General features: G+C 41.8%; 1 long non-coding RNA gene across 2 annotated transcripts in view; it reads right to left on the bottom strand.

Moving 5' to 3' along the window:
- Positions 1 to 26,831, bottom strand: part of LOC139828969 (uncharacterized) — a 116,463-nt gene that overhangs the window by 57,441 nt on the left and 32,191 nt on the right. The window contains exon 1 of one of the 2 annotated variants that reach the window (XR_011741138.1): positions 25,178 to 25,225. The exons of the other annotated variant lie outside the window; for it this stretch is intronic. This is a non-coding gene — a long non-coding RNA (uncharacterized lncRNA). Of the gene's footprint in view, positions 1 to 25,177; positions 25,226 to 26,831 lie in introns of those variants that run through there. 2 annotated transcript variants of the gene reach the window in all.

Raw genomic sequence — 26,831 nt, 5'->3', positions numbered from 1 at the left:
AACTCCGTACCATGCCTCTGGCAAGAAGTAGCCATTGAACTGATCACTCTTCAAATTTCAATTCCTAGTCACACTTAATAACTGTCTGTCCCCAAATCCCTCCAAGGGACAGGAAAGTATCGCAGTGATACAGAGCTCACATCAATTTCTGTGACACTGACTTGGGTCCTGCCGGCATTAGAAACGCTGCACTTTCAGACGCTGTGCTACAAGCCCAGAGTACAGTTTAGGGAATATAAGATTAATTAAGGGAAATCTAGGGAAATGGAACTCTGCTTCTGACTCAGACACTTTCTGCTGCTTCCTTTATTTTTTTTTAATCTGACTTTGCACACAAGTGTCTGTTCTTTTTAAAGATCCAGATAACAAGAAACCCAGAAAAGGGCATTATTGCTGGATGCTCTCAATGCTTCAGGTGTTTCCTCAAATTCTACGAAACAGGTTTTGATTAATCTAGTCACACGCATGCACAACTTACATTCAGCTGTTTCCAAAAGGCAGCAAATCCAACACTACGCTACACACAGGCTTTAATGCATCTTAGCAAGCCTGCTTATTAGGAAAAGTGAGCGATCCTTTCACAGTCCTGGGCAGTGGAGAGCACACTTTGGTAAAGAGAAAGAGGTGGCTTCAAACTGAATTTTCTCCCTACTTGTTTATAATAAATCATACTTTAACTATTTACAAATACCTATCAATTAAGTAGAAACTACTGAACATATTCTTCTAACATCATAACAGTGACTTTGCTACTAAAAGGAACAGTGAGTCAAGTGTGTCCAGGGAGCACTGGACCGTCTTCAAACAAGTTTGTTGGCAGTTTAAAGGCTCCCGAATATGATGATGTTAATACATCTGTATTAGCTTGTTCACATTAATAAGCACGTGTGTGGGAAGGTTTAACTCTCTCTATGGCAAAGGAGTTTTGCCTCTGGTTTCCAATGGGACATTGTTTTAGGCTCGGCTCTGAAAGGAGATCAAAGTTGGTGAAAGCCTCCGAGTAGGCGTTCAGTGCCTGCTGCTGGGCTGTGCTTCCAGCTGCTGCCGCAGGGTAAAGGCATCTTGCAAATAATTGACACTGTATTTCATTGATGTCATTCATAATCCTTTTTAACAGATTAAAATTATGGGCTGTCTGGTTTTCAAACACAGCATCATCCAATTTGCATGGTCCGGGTCCTCTTCCGCAATGAGTGATGGGCTCGGTAAGTGATATTTACCAGTCCGTCATGGCACTGCACTGCAGCTAATATGCACTGAACCTTCAGAAAGGCAGTGTGGAATTAGTTCTCATAAGCAATCAGCACTCATTTGACTCTTTTCCCATTTTACCTCTGCATCTCCGACTCCAGCGATTTCACATCAGGAGAAATGGGCAAACCCTTGAGCACTCTCAGCAAACATCAGCATGTGAACTGCTAGAAATCTATAGGGAGACTGCCAAAGGCAGCAAAAGGCAGCAAAAGGCAGCAAATGGCAGCCAGGAATTTAACTTTTACTGATAATCCAGAAGTCAGCAAGCACGGGATGACTTCGCTGGCATTTTTATTATTTAAAATCTCCCCTTGTGGCCACTTACACGTGTCTATGGTTTCGCATTGTAAAACCGAACGCCATTCTGAAGTGTGCACCCGGACAAAGGCACACACTTGCACACATTACACAGACTCACAACGTAGATCAAATGGCTGGGTTTGCCCTCCAGCAGCCTCAAAGGCCTTCAACTACTGAAATTAACTCTTGTCTTTCGGTGTGCTCAAGCCTGTAGTTTTACAGCATCTAAGACAACATGATGATTTAGGTTCCTTAAAATACTGAGGTTTTAGAAAGCCTACTTCAGAATCCACATCATAACCACTCCTCATGACAACAAGAGCGTATCAGGAACACACGCAATACATAACAAAGAAACCGTCACTACTCGTCTGATGTTGATATCTGCCTGGAGGATCTGTAGATCCTATATTGTGCTGAAGGTGACATCAATATAGATAAACCCATCTCTTTAAGTTTTGCTTGTTTGTACACACGCAAGTAATGTATGCACAGTACTCCCACGTAAAGACTTCCTTTTGGAACCAAAATATTATGAAAATAACTGCAATTTGAACGTCAGTAGATCCAGTTGCTTCCCTGTGATATGTAATAATAGCCTGAATGTAGTCCCAGGCATCGCCTGCAGCAGTTGCCCCCAGTACCTGCAGCACAGCCCGTGGTCTGGGAGCCACCAGGTGGTTGCCATCCCGTCCATGGTCATTGCCCAGGCAGCAGATGGAGGAGACAGGCAGTGGGCTACCCCGTGCCATACAGATACTGACATTTCCCACGGAAGAGAACATTTTAAGCAATCTCTTAGAAATAATCAGTGCTCCATTTATGTAATTTCAGAACACAGTTGAGCCCGAAAGCGCTGGCTCCCCAGCTCCAAGGCTCAGCACTGGCTCCAAGCGCTGCTGGGCTCCCCCTGTCACATCAACCCCAGTGAACCAACAAAGCCCTGGGAGCCATAAGACAGCAAGAAACCACAGCGCTTGGGAATCGTGGCTCCTACGCTCCCAGTTGCGTGGCCTCAAAGCACCCGTGGCATATGGCAGGTCTTGGGGGATGGCCAGAGGCACCTAGCATGTCAAAGGGTCTCCTAGAGCCACAGACCTCCCAGCTTGCCAGGAGCCATGAAATCGGGCATGAAGGCTGTCAGAACCCATCCCATGTCTTTGCAGAATGTCTCTAAAACCGATGCTTTTGCTAAATATTTTGCTGTCAATGAATTTGCCTTTTCAGATGGAAAACCGTTTTGTCAGAAAGTCCCCAGCTAGCTCCAGTCTATAGATCCCTCAGGCAGGTTAAAAATCAGCAGAGCTGCTACACAAATGCCCAAAGTTCTTGTAAAAAATTATTTAGAGAATTAAACTTTGGGGGTGGGGAGGGAAATACTTCTACCAAAACATTCAGAAGACACAGCTGCCCTGTGCATGAGGTGCTAGAATGGACCTGCATTTCATTCTCCACTGCATGATCTTATTTGTGTGTTAATGGCAGCATCTCTACACTCTATTTTTCCTCATTTTCTTTATCCTGACATTAAGTTCTTTGGGGCCTTTCCTGGTTTGCTCCTGATGAGCAGCTTGTGCAACCATGTAAGCAACAAGCTGGTATCAGCAGCAACCCCGGCACTTTCTGTTTCAGAGAAGCGACCTCAGTTATGTTTCCACAGTGACTTCGTCCTGCAGTGCCAAACAGTTGCAAGAAAATAACATTGCCTACACATTTAAGAGTATTTTGCATAGAAAATATTCTCCCTTTAAGTTTCACGTAGAAATTTTCTCCTATAAGGTTCTGGGCTCTTTTAAGGTACACTTAGAACAGGATTCATTATAAAATGAATTCCACCAATACAATATTTCCCACTAAAGCAAGGTGCTGCTTACTAAACATGAAATAAACGGTTTCCTGCTGTCACCATTGCACTCTCATTGACCATATTTTGTGTTTTACATGGGTATTCAAGCAACATGAGGTAGGAACCCCCTAAAATGTGTAAGTACGAGCGGGGAAGGACATTATAGTTTTGTTCCAGTGAAAGCTTTTTATTATTAAAAGGTCTAAGCAATGTTTTCCAAGCCCTGATTTTTCCATACAAAAAGCATCTAATGCTTTAAGGGTATTATTGCAAAGCTTACCTAGCAAGTCCAAGCTACACAAACAAGCTGTAAAGCTTTTAATTTGTCTAAAGAGGTAATTAAACTGGATCAAGCATACTCAGGTGTTACAACTCAAAGGAGTTTGGCAATTACTCCTTTGAGAAAATAAGAACTGCACTAATTAGTATTGCTTTTGTCTCAATCGATCCAAAGTGTAGTACCGACTGCAGCAATCATTAATTCAGCCGTTTTTAGAATTATTAGAATTTTAGAATAGACTAACTACATTTTTAGAATTATATTATTATTCTATTTTTAGAATAATTTGTCCTGTTTTACCTGAATTGCACGCAACAAGTGTTTGCCATGAACTCAAATCCACTGACGTAATTACTGATCTTTTTTTGTACTCAACTCGTTCCTGCGCGTTACCTGAAATTTGACCTCTGTTTGCAACTTCCTGCTGAATTAAACTGGAATAATTTCGTTCTTTACGATAAAATATTCACAGTTCAAAAAGTGAGATTAGTTGGTATTTTATAGCCTCAGTCATCCCCTTCAGACAATTACCGAGCTAATAAAAGCAGACAGAGCTGGAAACATACTGCAGGGTCTGAGCCGAAATCCACTGACACCAGGTGCAGAAAATCCATTCGGCTCTCAGACCTTCAGGTCTGGATTCAATAAATGACCTGGTAAAGATACCGATGTATAACCATAGCTTCCTATTCTTTTTAAATGTCACATTAACAGCTGGATGCAGTTTCCCGAGGTTTATTTCAATAACAATATTTCTCAGTCCCTTGGGACACAAAAGAACAGGGAATGTGTATCTGGCAGAATGGGATCCCACCTGTTTGGGATGCTCTGTGAATTCAGCTGAAGTCTCAGCAAGACCTGAACAGCCAGATTCTTGCTGCCATCTGACAGATACTTCTCGCTTGACATACACCTACAAGCGTTGCTCCTTGTTCTACAGTTCAAAATAGGCTCTATATTATTTATTGTAAAGAGCTGACAACATACTAACCAGAACCTTTAAATTACATGCACCATGTGCTTTACCACAGGCAGTAAAAGCTGCTTCAGAGTCCATCCTAACTGACTCAATCAGCATCTGCAGAAAGCTACCATCTTTATATTTTCTTCCTCTTCCAACTTGATAAGGAATTTTGTTTCTACGTTACATTTCAACCCCTGATCTAAACACATTTGAAAGACAGCTAGTGCCGATATATTACACACCATCTTATTACACTACCTATATGTTTAAGCACCAACTAGCTCCTCTTCTTGTCGCCTTAATATCAAAAGATTCGCAGCTGGAACCACGGTTAAAAACCTGGGCTCATCCACCACCCAACACTGGGGTTATGGTCAGGAGTAAGGGCTCTTTGTTACCACTAGACTGCAGAATAATTGAATGCATGATATCAGATTGATGTACGAGCTTTATATGGAAAAGGATTTATAGTTGGTTGCTATTTTCATTTTAGGCTGGTTGGTAGCATTTTTGTCAACTGAAAGATCTTCTTAGGAAGCAACAGCTCAATGAAATGCGGAGTTGATTACTCATTAGAAACCACAGAATGCCATTTGGTGTGAAAAGAATACTTTTATGGATGCAAATAAGAGGATCCTTCAAACCTTGGACATCAAGAGAAACCTGGCCCTGTCGTGAGCTGCATCAAAGCAGTTATTTGTTAAGTATATTAGGGTCATAGTGTAAGTAAACACTGATTCAAAAATCATACTTTACAAATACTTCAACTGACCAAGTATTCCAAAGAGTAAGACAAAACATGCAGCTACATTGCTATTGGAAAATGACATAAAACTCCAATCATTGTCGGTAAAGCCAGCAAAAAAAAAAGCCACTACTTGTGGTAGCACATAATGAAAGGAAAAGATTATACTGTGTTAGAAGAATTAGGCTTCTTAATGATTCTGAAATCTATACAGCAGCACAGGTCACACAGAGCTTTCCACTGAATTTAGCGACTGGAAAATTTGATCCCCCATTTAATTTGATTTAAAGCTCTGGAACCAAAGCATTTGTGTGTGCAACTATTTCCATCCTTTTATTTTGATCAGTTTTCAGCACTTGTTTCAACTGTATCTACTTCACAATTGCAATTCAGTCACTGACTTGTAAAAGGAAGACATTTAATTAAAAATGCCAATACTGAAAGAGTACAAAAACAGTCCATTGAAAGTTACATTATTTGGGTCATTGGTGCCATTACAGATACTTTCCTGTTGTTATATAGGTTGCATGGATCCACTTCATGCCTATACACGGAAAACACAAATCAGCTACTTCTACTGATCAATGAAACAGGAGCAGATGTTTCCAAAGCAGCAGAAAATACAAAGGTACACATAAAAATTGAGTTCTCAGAGCCTACTGAGATCTATTCCTGAGCTGCATGGGTTTGTTTTCGGAGAATTTGACAGCTGTTATAGTGGCCAATACACATTCACTGCTGCAGTGTCCTGGATCTGTTTTCCCGAGTGAGAATTTGACAGCTGTACAATTATTTCTAGTGCAGAACAAGGAAACACACTGATTGTTGCCTTCATCCCGCTTTATGAAATTCAGTCTCTATATGATGCAACGTGGCTGCTACGCTTCCACATCACCTACTGCTGGAACTCAAATTTGGCAATGAGAACACAAAAGAAGTTTGGCCTTCCTTATATTAACAGGGAAAAAGGTGGAGGGGGGGGGGGAAGAATCTTGTTAATTATCTCAACTTCCTTCTCTTTTAATCCAGGCAGAATGACCTCAAAATGAGCTGCTTTTCTGGAAACGATGCTGATGGGACCTCAGCGTGGTGGATTTCTCAGTGGTCTTAACTTGCCAATTAATTTTCTGATTTCCAACTCTTTACTGGTAATGCCCCTCAGAGAGTGTTTGACCAAGAAATGCCTGTTTCCTATTCCCCATAAATTGCTTTGCACCAATTCTTGGAACAACTACTGAAGTATCTCAACCTCACACTCCTTCACCTCTCTTCCTTCCATTTATTCTCCTCCATTTTCTTCATTTATTTAAAAAATAATAATAATAAAGAAGAGGACAGGGTAAGATTTTTGTGCTGTTTTGTTATTAGTTTTCTGTCCTCTGTTCCTCCCCACCACCTCCTTGGACCTTCCTCTCACTCCAGCTCCAGAGGAGCTGCGTGTCGCAACTGGTGAAGCTCTGGTGTGGTGAATGGCAGCGCCAAGGGCTCCGGAGAACAGAATAGAAGCTGAGACTGGCAGGAAGAGGGAAGCTGGATGGTTTTCAAGAGGCTGACTACCATTTTATTTGTAACAGTGAAGAACTGATTGCAGAGTAATCACCAGCTCCGTGGCTTTTTTTTTGCAGGTCCAAAACTCCACACAAAAAATAGAGCTGGATATTTGCGTAGTGTTTCTAATGCACAGGTCTCAGGGAACACCGTCACCAAACAAAATCCAAGTCGCAGAAAGATGAGATGTTTTTCCCTTAGTGCAAGGGGAGGGCAGAGCCCTGGCTGGGATCTTCTCCTTCCCAGAGTCACAGTGACTCCACAAGGTCCCCAGAAGGCTCCTCTGCTCACGACAGCTCAGAACAAATGAACAGATTTCCCTGTGCACCAGGGCGACTCTTTTCTAAAGGATTATTCAGGATCTGTCATCAATTTACTGCCTTCTTCTATCCGCCTTAAAATGTGCATGATTACTTTGTTTAGTTTTGCTGACATTTGTGTTTTGTTTAAGGGTCTCTTTGTGCAATTCTTTTGCGTCTGCTTTAAATAAACACTCTTCCTGTGCTTGTAGCAGCATGCTCGGGTTCAGCAAGATGTCTATCACTTAATAACCAAATGAAAAGTTTAATCACCCAAAAGCTAGCTTTCAATCTGCAGTGAACAAAACAGAAAAGCTGAGGGTGTTCCATATGCAGTTTTCTCTCTATTTCTTATGTTATCGCATTTGCTAGTCCAGGCAAGTTCGGTGTTGTGTATTTAGTTCTGTAAATATCAGCTTAGCGTGTAGAAACAGGCAGCGTTTATTCTTACGTGCAGTCAGAATCAGTCCAATAAAGAAAAACAATTACTCATTGCAATCCTTCAAGAAATAGATGGTTTTTGTTACTAATCACTAAGAATGTGCCGAACAGAAAGGATATGCACTAATGGCCTGCTGAGCACATCGACTGCAGAAAATCGGGTGGGTACATCTGAGCAAAACATGACACGGGAACCAAACAGGAAATAAATGACTCATGCCAAGGTGTCATTTTTACAAAGTGACTTTTAAAAAGTAAAAAGAACAGAGAGACAAGTTAATATCCCAATATGGGACAATAAAGCTATGTTAAAAACACTTGCCATTAACAGCCATCTGCTCTCTGCAATTTGGGGGTAATTTTTATGTACAGCTGACAGCTTTGCATCATCTTTGCTCCTTCGTGAAGGATTGTCTCTGTCCCTAGTGCACAAAGCCTCTGAGAAGCAGGATCTGTCCATTGCGTCGTGGCTCTCAATAGGCTTGTGTTGCTAATAAACACGTAGCACTGGATTTCCAAACAGAAATCAAATATAAGATTGGGAAATACATATATCTTTATATGCTAATAATATTCCAGTTCTCTCTAATAATATTCTGCTCATGTCGGCATTGCCTGTAAAAATCAAGAGGCAAAGTGTGCTCGCTGCCCTTGACATATTGTGACGGCAAGAAAAATCAAGACTGCTTCTCGGTGTTCTCCGAGTACGAGGATAGATCTCTGCCTAAGCCTGGCTTTCTTGATCAGAATGTCTCTGGTGTCCTTACGCCTCTTCCTCCTGTTTGAACTTGTCTCTTCAGAATATTTGGTAAATACAATTCATGTTCACATCCAAAGCAAAGCTACCTTCTTTTGTTTTGTTACACGTTAGAAGTCTTGAAATACACACGCACAACAAACAGCAGGGTCACGCTTCCCTCATTTGCAATCCTTGCGAAGAGCACTTACGCAAGTGCAGAGAAACCTAAAATTCTATTAACATTCAAATCATACTCTACCATTTCCATTCTTCAGATCTGATATAATTTTAATACACATTAGGAATAAGACCAGAAAAAAAGAGACTGAAGCAGCTAAAACTGATTTGGCTATTGCGTCAAGATATTTCCTTCGATACACAAGAGATGGTGGTCAGATTCTTCCACCAAATCCAGATCAACCCAATGACTGTACCCCACCACTCCTTAAACCTTAGGCACATCTATAGAGTATCGAACACTGGACTACACAAAGCAGTCAAAACCTCTTTGCTACAGTCACAAGCCATTGGTGGAGCAACACTCAACTTGATCCTATTCCATGTTTCAAACATCTCTAAGGGGTTGGTTTTCACACACTTGTACTAAAAAAAGGACAATTTTAATGATTATCATCCAAGGTCAGGTTACTGACATCTTCAGCTACCAAAGACAAGCCTGGAGCATTGGGTCATCTGGACCCTGTGCTGCTTCTCCTCAAAAAACCCACATCTGCTTTAATAAGTCCCTTGAGTAGGAATTTAGACTGGTAGATACACTTTCTATGTCTATTTTTAAACTGAATTTTCTTCAGCTTGTAGTGAACTACAAAATGAGATCCACGTCACCATGCTGGTTTGTTTCATGCCCTCAGCTTCCTTACGCTTGGGCCTGGTCCAAGCCCAGCAGTATAACAATGGAAAGACGTGCAAATTTAACTTGAACTGGCTCCAAATCAGTGTCAGGATCTAGTATTTTTCTTGTGTGTCATACCTGAACCTTGGTGCAGCCGACCTAAGAGGAGGTTTCAGGAAATAATTCTCCATGCAAACTCGGAGCTTGGTGTTCAAAAACTGTGAAGTAGACACAGTACTACTCCCTGTCACATCACGGAGAAGATACATAGCAGAACAATGGCACACACCTTAGAGGTGAACTATTCTTCAGGTAGGTTTTTTGTTTCGCTGTAAAAGCAGCCATTCCTGTGGTACAATCCATCACACATCTCACCTCTGGATGGCATCACAGAAGTACTGCAAATGCTTCTGAATCACGACACCACTTCATGAAATCCTCTTCATCAATATTTTACACTCCTAACGCTACATTCTGCTTATAAGAAACAGCTTTACCAAGGTTCAGTCATTTCAGGTAAGCCCTTATTCCCTTACCCTTTGCTAATGGCTCTGCAGTAGCCATTTTCACGAGGTGAGATTGTCAGCATGTTGCTGCCTCTCGGCACGACATTCTGCAGCTCCCATGTGCTCCTAAACCACATCCATCACCGCGTCTCCATGCTGCATTCCCTTAGCTCCTGCACTGTACACAATCACACGCTTCCCAGCACCCCCGCGTTCACTCTGAAGTCTACCGATGTCTTCCTCATATGGCCGAGCCCCACATGAATTCAGTTAATGTAATTTCTCCATGCTCTCGCATGGCAGGCAGGGACCTACAGCATTTTCCGTTCAAGAACTGCAGGTGGTTTCAGCCCTGGTGCTTCCCCCACCTCAGCACCAGCAGAACATCGGCCTGTTGGGCTGATCCCACAGCCAGCGCTCCCCTCCGCACCAACGGGCTGAACGCTGATTAACGCTCATCTGAATCTCACCTCTGTATTGCTGTGCTTGGGGTATCTACCACAGCTACTGAAGGACAAATGGCATAATTGAAGTTTCAATTTCTCCTGTCTCCTCCCCAACTCTTTGGTTTTTCTCCAAATAGCTACTAAGCTTACCTTAAGACCACATTTCTTCATCTCATTTCCCCACCTATCTTGGCTTTCCTAAATGTTATAACTCACTTCCTGTAGTTTTGTTTCCTTTGAAATATTTTCATTCAGAACAAAAGGAAATTTGTGCTTTGCATATCTGTAAGCACAGAATACATAAGAATCATGCATGTGTTTCACATTAGACTGCGATGAATATTTATTTAGTCATCCATTCTAGCAATCCATATATCTTACTTCCTTAGGGCTCTTATTAACTATCCACTAGAACTGAAGGACTCGCTACTTTGCACTGATGAAAATTACACATTGTGTTTTACTGTACCATTTAGTTCCTGTCTCCCACTCAAATCAGAAACATCAGAAACTATGGGGGTTTTTTTACCAGATTTGCAGCACATGGAAAATTTCCAATGTCTTTGCAAAGCCTAAGATGAGGAGTACAGCTGGTACAGGTAAACCATTTAGATTTTGCAAAGAGCTTATCAGCTAAGCTGTGATTCTGCAGACTAAACCAGATCTGAAGTCCGGTGAATCTAAACAGAATACCCTCTGCAGCTTCAGATAACTGACTCCTATTTAGCCCCTTCCTAGATAGAATGATAAGTGTATGAATGACTAAATTGGGTTAAAAAACTAACCTCAACCCACGTCTTCCCCCAGAATTAATCTCAAAGTTTACATGTCTATTTTTCCTGAGATTTTCTTACTGTTCTCATCAGCGTCTTCCTGTGGGGCCAGCAAACACACTCCAGGAAAGAAGCTTGCCAGGATATAAGAGAAATCTCACGAGAAATTCTGTTGTTGGTTCGTTTCCAGGAAAATTGTGCAGACTCAAGACATTCAAGTAAATTTCTCCGAAGTGGGGAGACAATACCTGTGATATCTCCAACAGCAACAGCCATCACTTCCTGAAAGTTGTTCTTAATGGTCTCATTTGTCAGACCCTGCTTGAATGCGAAAATGTCATTTCCAGCCTGAACAGCACAGTCATAACCAAAACTTAATCTAAAATAATGAATTTGTTTTGAGTCCTACAGAGGACTGCAGATAGCTCACTCGTAATTTAAAGAAAATCAGATGAAAAAAAGCCTTTACTGTTCCTCCTTCCCTTATTTTCTTGGGCATAAGACCCGGGTGTTTGCGGGTGTAGCAGAAACAAGTTGTTCTGCTTGTGCCCCAATCTGCGGTTCTATGAGCATTTCTTCAGCAACACCATTAACCTAATTAGCTGCTGCCCTAAGAAGAAGAGTCATATTACCTGAGACTGCGTATGGGGACAAACAAGGGTCTCAGAAGAACCACCACACCGAACAGGGAGCACTTCAGCATAATCAACCAGAAACTCCACAGCACCAGCAAAAGGAAATGGAAAGGACAGGAAGGGACCTGAAATCCCGGAAAGCTTTTCTCGGGACTGAAACTGAAGTTAAATAACTCTGTCTGCTTGTGATGCACAGCTCAGAATGATCTTACACCACCACACCACCACCTTGCATCTCAACAAGACCACCAACATTAATTCGGGTCGTTAGGTAAAATCCTCAAGTAGGCACCACAACTGACATTTCCCTAATCCTGATACCAAGACACCATCCACCTCCTCATGCTCTGTTGCTTTGACAAACCAGATGATACACAGACACCCTTTTCTGGATGCAGCTACATCAGGGGTGAGGTTACTGCCCTCTTCGCTATCTCCACCGCGATTCAGCTAACATTGCACATTATACCCGAGACCAATTAGAAAAAGCTCCCACCAACAGCTCTCTTACCCTGATCACGAACTCTACTGAACTCCCGAGCATGTTCACCAGAGACCCAGCGCTCTTGCCACACGTGCTACAAACATCGGCCAAAATAGGCTGCTCAAGGGAGACAGATGGAGGAATTCCACCATCCGCTCCTGATGGTGTTTGGATAAGTCCAGGGCAGCACATTGCTCTGATTTGGAGCTTTCGAGCTGTTTACAGTGCATTTTATGCAGCTCGGGAATGTCAGGACTAAAAACATATTCATGGAGTTGAGGCAGCTCTAGGGCCAGGTGGCAACTGAGCTGGATCTGAGCTTTTTATTTGAACCCAACCGTAGGCACTGACAACCGTTATAAAATCTAGTTCCAAATCACACGCCTTATCTGCTATACCTGGGTGAGAGAAATGCTTCTTTGCTCAGTATGCTTAAGCTATTTGCATAAAACACATGCTAAATAATTCAGGAAACTGATTTGTAAAGGGTGATGTCTTTACAAATAAGAAAGGCTAGAACCAGAATTCATGGAAAACACTCCAGGGTCCCCAAGCTGTTCTGCTGCTGAGCCTCAAGTACCCTTTTTTTAATTATTACTATTCAAGGAAGCAAGAGCTTTGCAATTCTGAGACAGGTACTAATCTTTCAGAACACGTCCCTTGGACACACGCGCCCCTCAGTACAACATCAGGCAAACAAACTCAAATTTTTCTATATAGGAAACGTTTTTTTTGCCTTTAGTTGGTCATTTTGGCCCAGTTGCTAGCCCTAAGTGTAATCCATTTTTCTACTTTCACTGGTCATAATACAGCATTCCCACTCAGAGTAAAATTAACATCTGACCTAATGGTCACTGAAGCAAAGACATCATCCAATTTCAGTGGGATCGGGAGCCAAGCAGGTAGCAGCTATTTCGTAACTAAATCCTAGCAGTTTGAACTACATCCAGTTTACTTCAGGGGTTAATTTCATACTGAATTATAGAAGGTTAGGTCTTTGACACAATCAAAGAAATGCAGCACATCCAGATCAACCCAATCACACAAAAGTCCTGATTTACAAACCAGCGCGGCCAAGGAGTTTGCCAAATAAAGACAAAACCGCCAGCTTTTTACGGTCTCTTTAAACTCCTCTAAAATGACTTTTTGTTGTTTTATAGTGGGATAACTATTAAGTTCACCGGGTCAGAGAAGCATATGAAGTTGCCAATCTAACCCTAACTACTGTAGCCCACGGTCACAACCACGGAGTCTCAGCAACCGAAAGCAGTTTGTGTGCGAGTCCCGGCGAGAAATTCCCCCCTGCTCTTGGGGGGCTGTTTGTAACCTGGGTCTTTGCAGAGGGTGGTAATCACATTTCAACAATAAAACTTCTAGAGGTAATTTGATTTTACACCGCCAGCCAGCACTTCATTGCTAATACTTATGATGCATTGAGTATTTTGTCTGAGAACATTAGCACTCAGATAATTAACTCTTCTGCTGGGCGGCCGGTTTATGCTCTTCAGTGAAAACACGCTGCTCCCACAGAGACATGACTCGCATATAAGCAAATCTAATCCCTAAATCTCTTATGTGGTCAGTAAATTAAAACCTAGGTTGTAGCAGTTAAATGAATTCCCCTTTCCCTTTTTCTTCCTCTTTTTTTGGCACTTTCTAGCAAAACAGTTCACATACAGTCACTGAACGGCTGGAACGGAGGCTTGGCAGAGGGAGCCGAGGCTCAGCATGGCTCCAGTCAAGACAAATGGCTGAATTATTGTGACGTTAGTAAACAGGTAATTAGTTTTGCATGTCATTGTTCACTACCCCAAGCTCATTACCAAAGTCTTACAACACTCTCTTTAAAAATTCAGACCTGTTTGACCTGCTACCAGCTATAGTGCATTTCAAGCACTCGTGGATAAAGTGCAATCTTGTCAAACCGAAGACACCTGCTCCCAGCAGGAACACTACTGATGAACTGCCAAGTCTTTTGTTACACTACCTTGAGATGCACTGATCTTTCCATCTGGAATAACCAGCATCGACTTGGCTGCAACCACTGGAAAGCAATCTTTGAATATTTATTACCACATGAAGTACATACAGGTATAAAAGCAGGATATACACAGATGTAAGAGGGGAGAAGACTACTCATGATAACTTCTGCTTCTTGCCACACAAGCTTTTGAAATTCATTTTCTTTGGAAACTGGCTCCAGGCAACAACTTTCAATTCTTCCCTCTCTCCAACCAGGTCTGTCAGAGTAAAGCTCACCCCTGTCTCTATGTGGCTTATTCCATGGGCAACATATCTCCCCTTTTTGCTACTCTCGTGCTCAAATTTTGCCAACTGTTGCTGGCGTGTGGGTGGCTAATTCATTTCATTAATTAATCAAGCTCTGCCCCAAGCCCCTGCCACAGCCCAGTGCGCCACCTGCTTTAGGTCCCACTCCGCCAATGCTATTTAAAGCTGTCCTTAATCCCTTCTTCACAAGCTTTACAGGGGAGTGTATACCGAACTATTTCTCCTTGCTTGGGTTTTTGCTTAATCTCATCTCTTCAGTGTTTCACTCTCCTGGATAGTGGACCACGTTCCTCAGTTTACCTCTAGATCAACAGCAGTGTTGAATCAATTTTGTTCCAAGAACAGCAGTAGCACTGGATAATTCTTCCCTTCTCATCTTTATTTTGTGAAAGTGGTAATTTAAGCTAATTACATTTTAGAAGTGGTCATTAAAAGTCTAGGAAATGCACAGTCCAGGCTTTGGGTGAAGGTATCATAGAATTTAGGTTTATTTCCAGCGTTCTCTTTGCTTCAACGCCAGCTACAAAGGCAATGAAATCCTGATCGGGAGCTCAGTGCTCCTCACACTTCCAAAGGAAGCTTCGTTCAACAACGCGTTCCTTGCTACCTTCTCTGCCCTTAAGAGACCTCAATGAGCAAAGTCCATGCTGCAGCACTTAATCATATATATGCAAATGTTGCATTTAGAATTTAGAGCCCACTATGAGCCTATTTGTCTTGAGCTGTTATTTTAAAATGCGCTTTAAATCAATTTTTCAGTAAACATGGCGTATGTTTCGGTAACAACCATTTTTCTCCTGATTAGTAAATTACTGTTGTTTCCAATGTTTCATTCTAACTACTACTTGATCAGAGTCACAGGAAAACAGAGCACTTAGTCAAGACAAACTTCCCTTTATTTCCATCTCAGCAAACCAAGATCTAGATTACTTTGGGAAAAACAGTTTTCAGCTGACAAAGTGAAAAATGTTGCATAACGGCAAACTTATAACATGGTAAGAAAGTTTTAATAGAAGGATTACCACTTTCTGTTGTAACTAGTTTAAAAGTCCTTTAAGACTTTCTGCTAAGAACAGATGATTGTATTTGCAGTATTTATGTAATTTCTATTGGCTGACTGTGTAATAATTTATGAAAGTTGTGACAGCACAGTGCTTTAATAGATTAAACTATATTGAGAGAAGAAAATAGAGCAAAATGCCAGTGTGCTACGCAGAATACCAAACCCAGGATCATCTGAAATTTTAAAACAATTCGGTTTGAAAATACAAATTGTGTTTTTCCAACCATCGGACCATCTCTCTCAAGCACACGTTTTACTGTGCAGGCATGTATTACTTCTTTACATGATCTCATCTCTATTTCAGACCCCCATTATGTAGATTTAGGAAGACACAAGCAAGTCGTTCATATCATCCTCATCCAGAGACAGCACGTACCCTTGATGTTATATCACTGTGCATTCAGCGTGGGGCATGTGTCTTGACAGTGTTATCAGTGCTAGCTGTATGAATTTCTATTCGTAAAGCTAGACAATCAGAATGCAAATTTTAGAGGAAGACGAAAGTTTTTACTCTCTAGTTCATGGCAGAACTGTCCAAAATATCTTCAAACTGTGACTGTATCAGTAAAAAACCAAAACAGTGAGGTCTATCCTATTGGATAGCTAGATTGTGTATCTTTTCAATGACACGGCTCTCATCTACAAGTCTGATAGATACTGGAAATAGGTTTCTCACGGAGAATTTGTATTTAGGCCACTAATGAGAAAATAAGTCAGGTTTTACTTTAGTTTGGGGCTGGTCAAGAATTTTGGTGTCCAGAAGATCCGTAGGCAGGTCAGTACATTGATCAGAAGTGAAACATAAATGCAGCTGATGACAAAGATTTCATATTTGTGTGCCTGCAGATGAAAATGCACATGCAAGCACATAAAACCTGTAGATCAGCCTTTTGCATTTGCAAAGTCTTCATTTTAATTAACATCAACTATAATCGGATGGTAAACTAGGCATAATAACTGTAATTAAGACCGTGGCCTCTTAAAACACACCAGACACACACACAAAGGCAAAATCCAATTTGGAGAAATATATAGAGCACTCAAAGGTCAGTATTGAGATTCTATCTAGGATACCTAAATAAACGGGCAAATCAACCCTATTTAACAATGAAAGTGTTTTTCTTTAGCTCTCAAGAGGATTTCCAATTATTCACAAATGGCTAACCGTGCGCTCCTTTCCCGGAATTACAAACGAGTCACCAGAAAATAGCAAGTTTGACAAAATTGTCCAACAGCCCATTAACTGTACAACTGTGCTAAATAGCCAGAGACAAGTCCAAACCTGCCAGAACCAGTGTCTCTCGAGCCTGCCAAGGGGATAGATATTTCAGCTGCAGAAATGGCCATTTGCAGCTTGTCACCATCTGGACCTTGTGAACAAAGCACTGAAGTGATGGGCTGGCACCATCCAGCTCAAGAGTGGCCCTCTGGTTCTTAGGAAAATCCTCAGAGTTGAAGATGATCACACTGGAAGGGAGTCAGGCTTGCTTGAGTGAGATAGATATTTGTATTCACACAAAAAAACCCCAATTTAATTACCTGTATTCGTTCAAAGTCTATTTGGGATGTAATTCTAAAGATTAACTCCACAGACTGACAGTTTGAGTTATTTTCTGCTCAAATTTCTAAGGCCCAACAACTGGGATTCTTCGTATGTACAGGCTTGCAAATAAATTCACCTCACCCCAAGTGATTTTAATTTCATTCACCCAAATTACACAACATATAGATCCAAATGGATAATCTGGAAGGAGGCGGTGAACAGCTACATGGAGTCAGACTGGGCACACGGGGACGGCCGGAACACAATGAACAAGGACGTGACACACTGGGGCAGCAAACTTCTCCTTGGGTTTCAAAACAGCTGGCACACCCATTGGTGCTGTAACTCATGTAAAAGTGATCAGGGTAGATCCAGTCTGTGACGTGTTCCAGCTACTAAACCAAATGAGCACGTTTTCCAAAGTAAAAAATTCAAAATTCCACTGAAACTTTTAAAAAAAATAACAACAAATCGGTCAAGTAGTCTCTGCTTCTTGAAGCATTTGTTTTCTACAAGTGAGGAACAGCTTGTTCTGAGGTAAAGTGATAAATGGGAGTGAAAAAAGGGGGGACAATGACTACGGTCTACATTAAGAAATGTTCCTATAAAGAACTTTTTACAAAATAGAAGCAAAAATAAACATGTTAATGGATGTTTTTAGCAATACACTTTGCTTTACTACTAAGACGACGGGATTACGAGAGCATGTTTACCTCCTTTTTGTACGGGGTGAATACAAATACTTCCTTAGATCAGTGTTGCACCCTTCAAGCACAGAGTTCTCTGAAGCTGCTTCTTTTTGTAATACCCCTAGAGAAAACTAACAGATACTGTTTTGAGGTTATGTTGCAGCAACAGGACACACTTTGACTTGTGAGTCTGCGAATTGTTTTTTGTTCGTCTAATGTGATTCATAATCAATTATGGATCTCATATCAAAGGCTTTCGGTTGTCTTCAAACCATCAGAGAAAGAGCCATTACCATCAGCAGCAGGCGTGTTTAGAGTTCTTCTTTTAAGTCTTACGAAATCAACCTATTTCTACTTGTTATCTCCTAGAAGACAGCATGTTCAGCCTCCTTTGAGGCTCATGTTTAAGCCTGACAGCAAGGAAACAAGAAGAATCAGTTACACCTGAAGTTTCTTCTCAAGCCGTCAGACAAGTCCTACATAGTCTCTCCAGAGCTGAATATTATCAAACAATACCATTTATCTCTGCTCTGGAGGAGGCACACACAAAACCGTGGGTCAGGCTTGCAAATTCAGGTTGTTAGCTACAGGAATATCATCCCAGGTTTACTTCCTTGAGTACCACAGGTCTTAAGAATTGCTTTTGGAGTTCTAGGGGTGCTTCTGCATTTGCATTCACTTATTTACAAACTTGGGCTATGGAGCATTCTTTGATCACCCCAATTCATTAACCGCGTCTCTGATGGTGCCTTTCTAGCTCACTAACAAAATCTGAGATTCGTAGAGTTCTTAGCAACCAAGTTCCAGATAAATCCACAGGACTTTAAACTTTTGGAAGTGGGCCATGGCCTTAAGGGCTAAGCACAAGGTGCTATGCCAGATGATAGGGGCTCTCACAATGGCCACTATACGTAGATTAATCCTTTTCCTGACTTCAAGAAGCATTTCCTTCTTTATTGGCAAATGCCAAGCAGTGATTGAAAAGAACAGATACTGCCCTTTAGGGCCCTTTGGCCTTCCTCTGAAGACATATTATCAATTTCTTTAATTATCACACTGACAGGAAAACTTGGTGAAATATTTAGAAGGGGGAGGGAGGAAAACATGTGTTTATGTTCATTTAGGACCACTTGAAAACAGATTATTCTGAAGATGGAAAGAGAATCATTGGATATTTAAATAATTGATGTCAGCAAATCCATTAAATGGGGAGCGGTGTAACATTTTGACTTATTCAGCACAACCGGCTTGCACTGATCAGCTTCTAAATGGCGATGTCTAAATTGCCACTTGCAGGAATTCCAGCACAGCACAGTGTAAATCACTCATCACTCATGTGCCCCGTGTACCGGAGAACAAAGATACAAACAGCCTGGTGGCAGCCTGGCTAGGATAATTAGATACAAATTATGCAAACGAACACAGAATTCCTATCATTTCCATCCCTGCAAGCCGCTCCACTATTTATAAAATATTAAACCCTGGACGTTTGTTTTAGATAGTTAAGAGATTTACAGCAAATCTTCTGACATATTGTTGAGCGCTAATAGGTTTCTGTAGTCGAAAAGCAGAAAACATAATTTCTCAAGCGTCGTCGTTTTGCTAGAAGATGGGAAAATTAGAAGAACTAGTCCGGTTGAGACTGCTCTTAGCAGTGTCTCTATCAGAGCAACGAGGCAGCATGAGAAGCAGCTTTTGCTGGTTCAGATGGGCTGCATCAGTTCTCTGCTGCAGAGAACATAAAGAGCCAAAAGCAGGCAGTTGCACAAGGTCAAAAGTAAAAGCAGCGACTTCTTAAAAACTAATTGACATTTCTCCATGCTTGATATTTTTTTTTAGATGAAATATATTTGTAAAACATCTATTTTTATTTTCCTAAATGTAAGCGATATCAGACTTGTACTGCAATCTCAGCTCAGTCAAGCTGAGTAAGGTTGAAAAAGGGAGCACCTTCCAAAGACGTTGCTGCTCTAAGTGCTCCACGCAATCTGGTAAGCGGCGCTTTTTTGTCAGCGATGTAACAGTTTAAAATGCATGGGGTTTTGCGATGTTACGCTGACAAACAGGCAGTTGTGATCCTTCTATAGGAAACATTATTTAACCTGCATCCCAGTAAATTGCTTGTCCCTGGAGTTGCAATTTTTCACACAAGCCATAAAAGCATTTTGGAGCCTCGAAGTTCAGACCCCAATTCACATGGTATATTGTGTGGGAAAAGAAGCTACACCTCCCAATTCCCTACCAAGTGCAAGCTGACGATTACTTTCTCTCTGACTACATTCTCCCAGCATTTGGAGTTAAACATTGTGTTTTTTCTGTTTTGATTTCCTTTCCGTGTTGTTTTGTTTCACCGTGTTCTGCCGAGCAGTGACCTAACTTGACAGAGCTGCTATAATCTATATATAGTTTGCATATTGATTCCTGCAGTACTTTGAGATCCTTCAGATAGGAGGTTATCACAATATAAGGTTCCTTCATTTGTCATTCAGGGTAACCTTTAAAAGAGATGGAGTCCAGATGTTTATTCAAAACTTCTAATACTCGGGTGTCTGGAAATGCAGAAGGAACAGGTTTTTTGAGAGACTTTCAGTACCACTTAATATCCATTCAGACAAACTACCACATCATCCTGTCACCGTAATCACACGGGATGCTAATAACGCCTTCCATTGCTGTACAACTTTATAAAGATGAATCACCACAACACAGTCCTTTGCAGTATTATCCCCTTTTTATTGTTGAGGAAACAGCGTGTCTGATATCCCATTATACCATTAGGTGACCTGCTCTTTCAATCTCGAAAGAACAGCAGTGAAAGATGCAGAAACTATTACTGTAACTTTCCCAGCTTTTGTTTGGTGAAATGCTGTTTAAATATTTAGATCCCACCAATTCTTTTAGCATCATAGCACATGGTTACAAAAGCAGGCCACTGAATAATCGAAGTGACACTCGGTTTTGTCTGTGCTGTGACTTCGCAGCAATGGTTCAATTTATTGCAATTTTCATCAAGGTAGAAAAGTCAGCTGAAGGCAAAAATAAAGACACATGGCACTGTTCGCTAGTTTCCCATGTGGCCTCGAAAGTGCAAATGCTATCATTTAAATAAGGCACCATCATCTTGAAATCAGAAAAAATGCCCCAAATTTCAATGTATGTATGCGCCATATACGTATTACAGAGTGTAATATAGTCCTATTATTTAATCTATGGAAATACTCTCAAGTCCCTGGTTTCCATGAAAGTCCGGTGGTGTTGGAAAATGCGGGGTTTCTTTTGTGGCTTTGACTAAGCCCACGGGTACTAAAGAACCTCGTGGAAAGCGCTGTGTGAAAAACAGTTTGTACCTCTATCAGAAATCTCGAGGACCTAAACCCAGAAGATGCGATGTTGACTTCACCAACCACACAAGCCAGAAAGAACAAACAAAACAACTGTTCCGCACCATTTTGGACTCACTTCCAAGAGAACATTGTGTCATATAAACCGAACTGTGTACAATCCAAAAAAAAAAAAAAGGATTTCTACGAGAAAAGAGGCTCCTCAGAATTAATTGAGTGCCAGTTTGGCACTGTTTCGCATTCAGCAGAGTCATCTAAGGAGAAACTGTTGAAGAAGAACCTTCCACAATGCTACTTGGGACTCCTAAGAGGCACAACATGGGATTTACCCCAAAATATTCTTGTATTGGTTTCATATTAACTACACTCGAAATGGTGAAAGACACCAATGTTCGCTTATCAACAAAGCATCATGTCCTGCCAAACACTGATGGAGCCATCATGGGTCCATGGTTATCATTGCCATGTTGGGACTTTCTGGTTAAAACTCTTCAGCCAAAACCACATTGAGATTTTACTTTCTGGAAGAAAACAACTCACATGAATTCAACCCATGAATTCACAATCCGCACACAGCTCTTCCGCTTAGTTCTCTTCTTTTTTGGCTTCTTCCTTGAAAGAAGCCAAATGGGAACATCCCAGTTCTGCACTCTGCAGCACACTGGACTTTCATTGTACTAGTTCTGTAAAAATTAGTGTCATGGGTTACACACCTAAATGTGAGTGAATAAGAATTGTGCATTCATCTGGATTTTATCAAGGAATCATAATTCGGAATTAATTCATGTGACAGCTGATCAATAACAATAACTAAATTACTGAATACTGTATCGCACTGTGTTAAAAAAAGAAATATATAGAAGCATAATTAGTAAAGAAGTAAATAATATGAGATTTGCCAAAAGAAGCTTCTATTTCAAATATATTCACCACTTTTGTAGCAGTAGCTCAGAGACCAAAACGCAGCAAAGGCAGGACAGCTTCAGCTTCATTAACGGGCCAGGCCCCTCCTTACATCTCAGTAGTCAGAGCAAGAATAGGGGGTTTTTGTTCCCTTTCACTTGAATCTGTGGAAGATAGACCTTATCAAAATTGGGCACTCCCACAGTAAAACCTGTGTTTTGTGTGTTCTCTGTACATGCAGAGATTTTGCTGTGCATAATCAGCAAATGAAGGCTAGGTAAATCCTAGACATTAAAAGAGGAGCAGAGAAGTCCAAAGTGGCAATGTGGGCAAAGACAGAACTTGCCAGCTCTGTTGGCAGAATTACACGACATGAGGGCCTGTGGTAGCCAAGGACCAGACTCCATCAAGGAGCCTGGTCTAGGAGGTCCTACTTTGCATCCCCGTGACAAAACACTGATACCAAGAGACCAGATTATGGAAGGGGCTGAAAACACCTGAGAGGGGAAGAGCAGAGGACACCTAAGTATTATTCTACCCAAACTTCTATTCTTTTCACCGCCAAGCAGCTGCATCTTCTGCTCTCTGCAGTGTGATGCAAGGTAACTAGATATAAACAGTGATGTTCAAATAACCACAGCCAACAACTGCGTTCATCCTTCAAGACTCATTGGCGCACATGCGGACTGCTGATCCAGGGGGCTATCGGGAGCTTTGAAGAATCAAGATAGAGCGGCTGAAGATAAACCTTGCAGATTCTCCAGTTCTAGTAGGCAGATAATTATTGATTTTGCATGTTAAAGACAACTAGGAATTAATCCATAGTTATGTTTGTTCCTGCTTCCTAGCCTTAATCAAATCATGACAAACTGTAGCTAACCCTATGGAATCCCGCTATTGGGCATCTTCGCATGGTTGCACCGTGAACAGATGCATTGTGGAAATATTACTACAAGACCAAGGAGCAGACCGGGCTCTCCAGCTCCATTTCCATTAGGGAATCATTAAGGTGCCTAGAGGACCTGGCTTTTGACAAGTGTACTAACATGACAGGAGAGCGTTTCATCTTGTCAAGCACCTTCACACTCACCTCACCAAACAGGAAAATGAGCACCTCTCAGTTTCTTTCCTGTTCTGGAAGAGATACCAACAATCAGCCTATGCACGAGAGAAAAAGCGCCTTGCAAACACAGAGCAAAGCAAACCCTCAAATGCTGCGTGTGCAGTATTGTGTTCACTTTGATGCCAATTCTTTGTGGCAAGACACATCCCCATTTTTAATGTACTTTCTAGGCACAACACTAAAACTGGCCAGGGGTATTATTTCCATTTCTAGAGGGGGCAGTTGATATAGATCAGAGTCAGTGCTGTTAGTAGAGCAGACAGCAGCACTGACCCACACATTTTGACAAGGATGTGTGCACACGCAGAGTAATTCTGGTAATTCACATCAAAGTTACATGCAGGAGAAGTGTGGAACTGGGCAGGTGACGGTAATTGAACACGAAGACTACAGCAGAACGTTTTCATAGTGTGTTTGAAGACATTAGAATAAGAGGCTTTAAATACATGGATAGTGAGGGAGCTCCTATTTTAATCACCCTTCCAAGGATCCTACATGTCTGAAGCCAAATTTCAAACCTGTTACAGCCTAGATTGAGTTGCATTAGACAAAAATGCCTTCTATCCACAACTAGTGGGTTTTTGTGTACCATTCAGCTTCCTAGCAGGCCTGGCACTTGAATTTTACAGGCTGAACATGTGTCACTGTCACAAATGTCCTACTATTTCCTTATAGAATGAACAATGTATTTTGAATGTTCATCTTCCACACTGTTATGAAGATGAGTTAGACATCCAAAATCATGGCATTTCTCACTTGCATCTAACATAAGATGAGATGTAGAGGAGCATTAGGGATCCTTTGCACAAGAAAAGGGTACTGTTCGCGTTTCTTTTGACAAAAGATTTAGTGCGTATGATACAATCCCTCATACAGGTATAGAAAACATACATGGGCCTCATTTTCCAATGCAACCGGCAAATCTAAAGATGCAGTCTGATAACATTGCCAAGATAAGCGGGAGTTACTGGACAGCAGCCAGGCAGATAAAGCTACAGTGTTATCCAGAGCAATCCTGGTAGTGTCCTTCTGCAACAGTGACTCTACCTACCACCAGTAGAGAAACACAGTAGATTGAATTGCTCTCCATTGCTTCCTGCACTGGAAGGTCGCTCTAACTGTGTAGCCATGAATTCTCCATGAAAATGGAATCCCTGAGCAGAGAAAACCAATACAACAGATACTAGACACCTGCTTCCACTTCTTCCTTGGCTGACTGGTCCCATTGTGAGTGGTCATGGGAGCATCTCTGCATCCCCTCTGTCTCCAGCCAGTGCCTACACTCAGTCCTCTTGTAGACCCATTAAACACCCAGCGATGAGGCGCAGCAGCATTTAACCCATGTTTCCACCTGAAAGTCATCTTTATGAGAGTGTGCCCTGATGGGAAAAGCATTATGGACTCTCCCACAAGATGTTTTAATTAAAAAGAAGCCCAAGTTTAAAAGCAGTTAATGAAGTTAGACTTTTTAAAATATCATTTTAAAAAAAAACTTCCCTCATCTTCAGTGTTTTCTAGAACTAGTTATCCTACCATTCTAATTTCTTCCACTGTTTTTCTGTTGCTCTGATGGCTTTTTATCTTGCTGGAACAAATTTAAGACTTTTTATTTAATTGGTCTTATTAATGCTCACATATTAATGCAACACTTTTATTATTCAAGATGATAACAATGTCTCTCTTCCAACACCCTTAATTCAGAGAATGAAATTCCTAAGGAAATCCAAAGGACACTGTTGTCAAAAGTCACAATATTCCTTGAGTTGTTTCTGGCTATTTTGGACCTTTTTCGGAGTCCAACAACATTACATCTCTTTGAACAGCAGTAGAAATGATTCATTGCTTTCCCAATAGCTTTTAACTGCTCTTCCTCACCAAGGGGCCAGCGTGGCATCTCAGAGAGCCCTTCTCTAAGTCCCTGCTCCTGCCTTCAAACAGACCTTAGACCTTGGAAGTCTGAGAACATGGTGGATTAAAACACAAGGAGAAAAAGCAGACCCAGAACCAAAGGAGAAGCCATGTTTAAAGCGAATGGACAAAGAACAAGCCCGTCTGGCAGAGGTGTCAAACAGCCCAGCCGCACAGTTACAGCGTACAAAAGGAGAATGTTTACCTGAAAAAAGAGGGTGGGATTATCTCGCTTTTAGTGTTCGGTTTCCCAGCGGCACAGGAGAGCCGGGAACCGGCCGCCACGTCCCATAGAGCAGGAAGGTGCTGCCACCTACAGGTGCCGGTCCCAGGTCGGCACCGAATCCCGCCCGCTGGGTCCCCACGGCGGGTGGACAGCCCAGAAACCACAGCTGCACGGCACCTGCACCTACACTTCAGCCTATTTCTAACCTTCTCTCATTATTCCTATTGTTCAGAGAGTGATACATGCACAGAAACCAATGCCTTCTATACACACACACACACACACACACAAGAAAACCAGACACCTTGCTTTGTAGCCTTCAGCGTGCAAGGATCCACTGCAGGAAACGCTCGCTCTGAGTCCTCACAGCCCAACAGCTTCCACTCACTCCCATAGGCAACAATTCAAGTTATCCTTGCAAATAAATCCACGAACCCAGATCTAAGAGCACCAATTCAACATTCAGAGAGGCCAAAATACCTCACGCAACTCTGCTTTTGGCTTGCAAGTTATGGAAATTTGCATTGTTAGCTTTATGATGCTTATTCTTAGTTCCATGGCAGGTTTATAAGCGTAGTTCTTTATAACAAGAGCTCAAATGAGGGTAAACTGAGAAAATGTTTTAGAAGAGGCTTGAAACAATACAAGAGAGCTTGGCACGATGGAGGAGGAAAGCAGTCCATGGTTCACACAGAACCCGAGGTTTGGCACATAGGTACCACAACTCAGGGAACGCATTTGGACGGACCCCGCTTTACAGAGCTCTCTGTGAAATACGGAAAGTCTCACCTCCTGGGTAAAAGAGTTTACAAGGTTATATTCCCATGGTTATGCAATACCAGTAGTAAAAACAAACCCAAACAAACCAGGAAGTCTTAGTGGGGAAAACAAAAAAGAAAACAAACAACAAAAAAACCCAAACCACCAGCACCACTACACAGCGCATTTTACCAGAGCCTTTTTCTTTGAACGGTGTATTTGACTTTTACAAAAAAAGAGTGCAAACACTGTATTATGTTTATTCAATAATACTCCCATCAGCATGCCAGCCAGCACAACTTTTTGACTAGGGACACAGTAAACCTACAACGCCTGCCAAACTTCGCTCCCTTAGGGCCTTAGGGTGTCTCTTGCAAGTAGCTGTGCTTTGAACTTCCCTGACTCCTGTGGGTTCTGCCTGATTAATTGATATTTTACATAACACTGGCGACCATCACCATAGCGAAAGAAAATAAAACAAGTAATCTGCAAATGCGGAGGGCACCTTCTTCTCGCATTGCCCGTTTCGAACAAACACAGCCAAATTACTCCATTCTGTGTAAACAGCGATTGAGCGAGCACAGCCAGCGGAGCTTGTTCTGCTACAACAGCCACATCTTGTGCGCTGAGTCTTCATTTTAAAAAGCAAACAAACTCAGACCTCCTTCCTAATTTTTACGGGGGCAGAGAGGCTCCTAAGGTTGAATGAGACCTACCTGCAAAGGCAACCTGGCCTTACAAGCGCTCAGGAGATGAAGAGCATTCCCAGCACTCGTGCAGGGAGATGGACACTGGGACAGCTCGTCTGCCCGCACGCTGAGCTGGACAAGCAGCAGCGAACTCTACGCCGAGTCCTGCAGATGCTTAGAGCACC

Source organism: Patagioenas fasciata, chromosome 12, assembly GCF_037038585.1.
Source record: "Patagioenas fasciata isolate bPatFas1 chromosome 12, bPatFas1.hap1, whole genome shotgun sequence".
Classification (NCBI taxonomy): Eukaryota; Metazoa; Chordata; class Aves; order Columbiformes; family Columbidae; genus Patagioenas; species Patagioenas fasciata.
The sequence above is the reverse complement of the archived record's forward strand: the minus strand, read 5'-3'. Positions and strand labels throughout refer to the sequence as shown.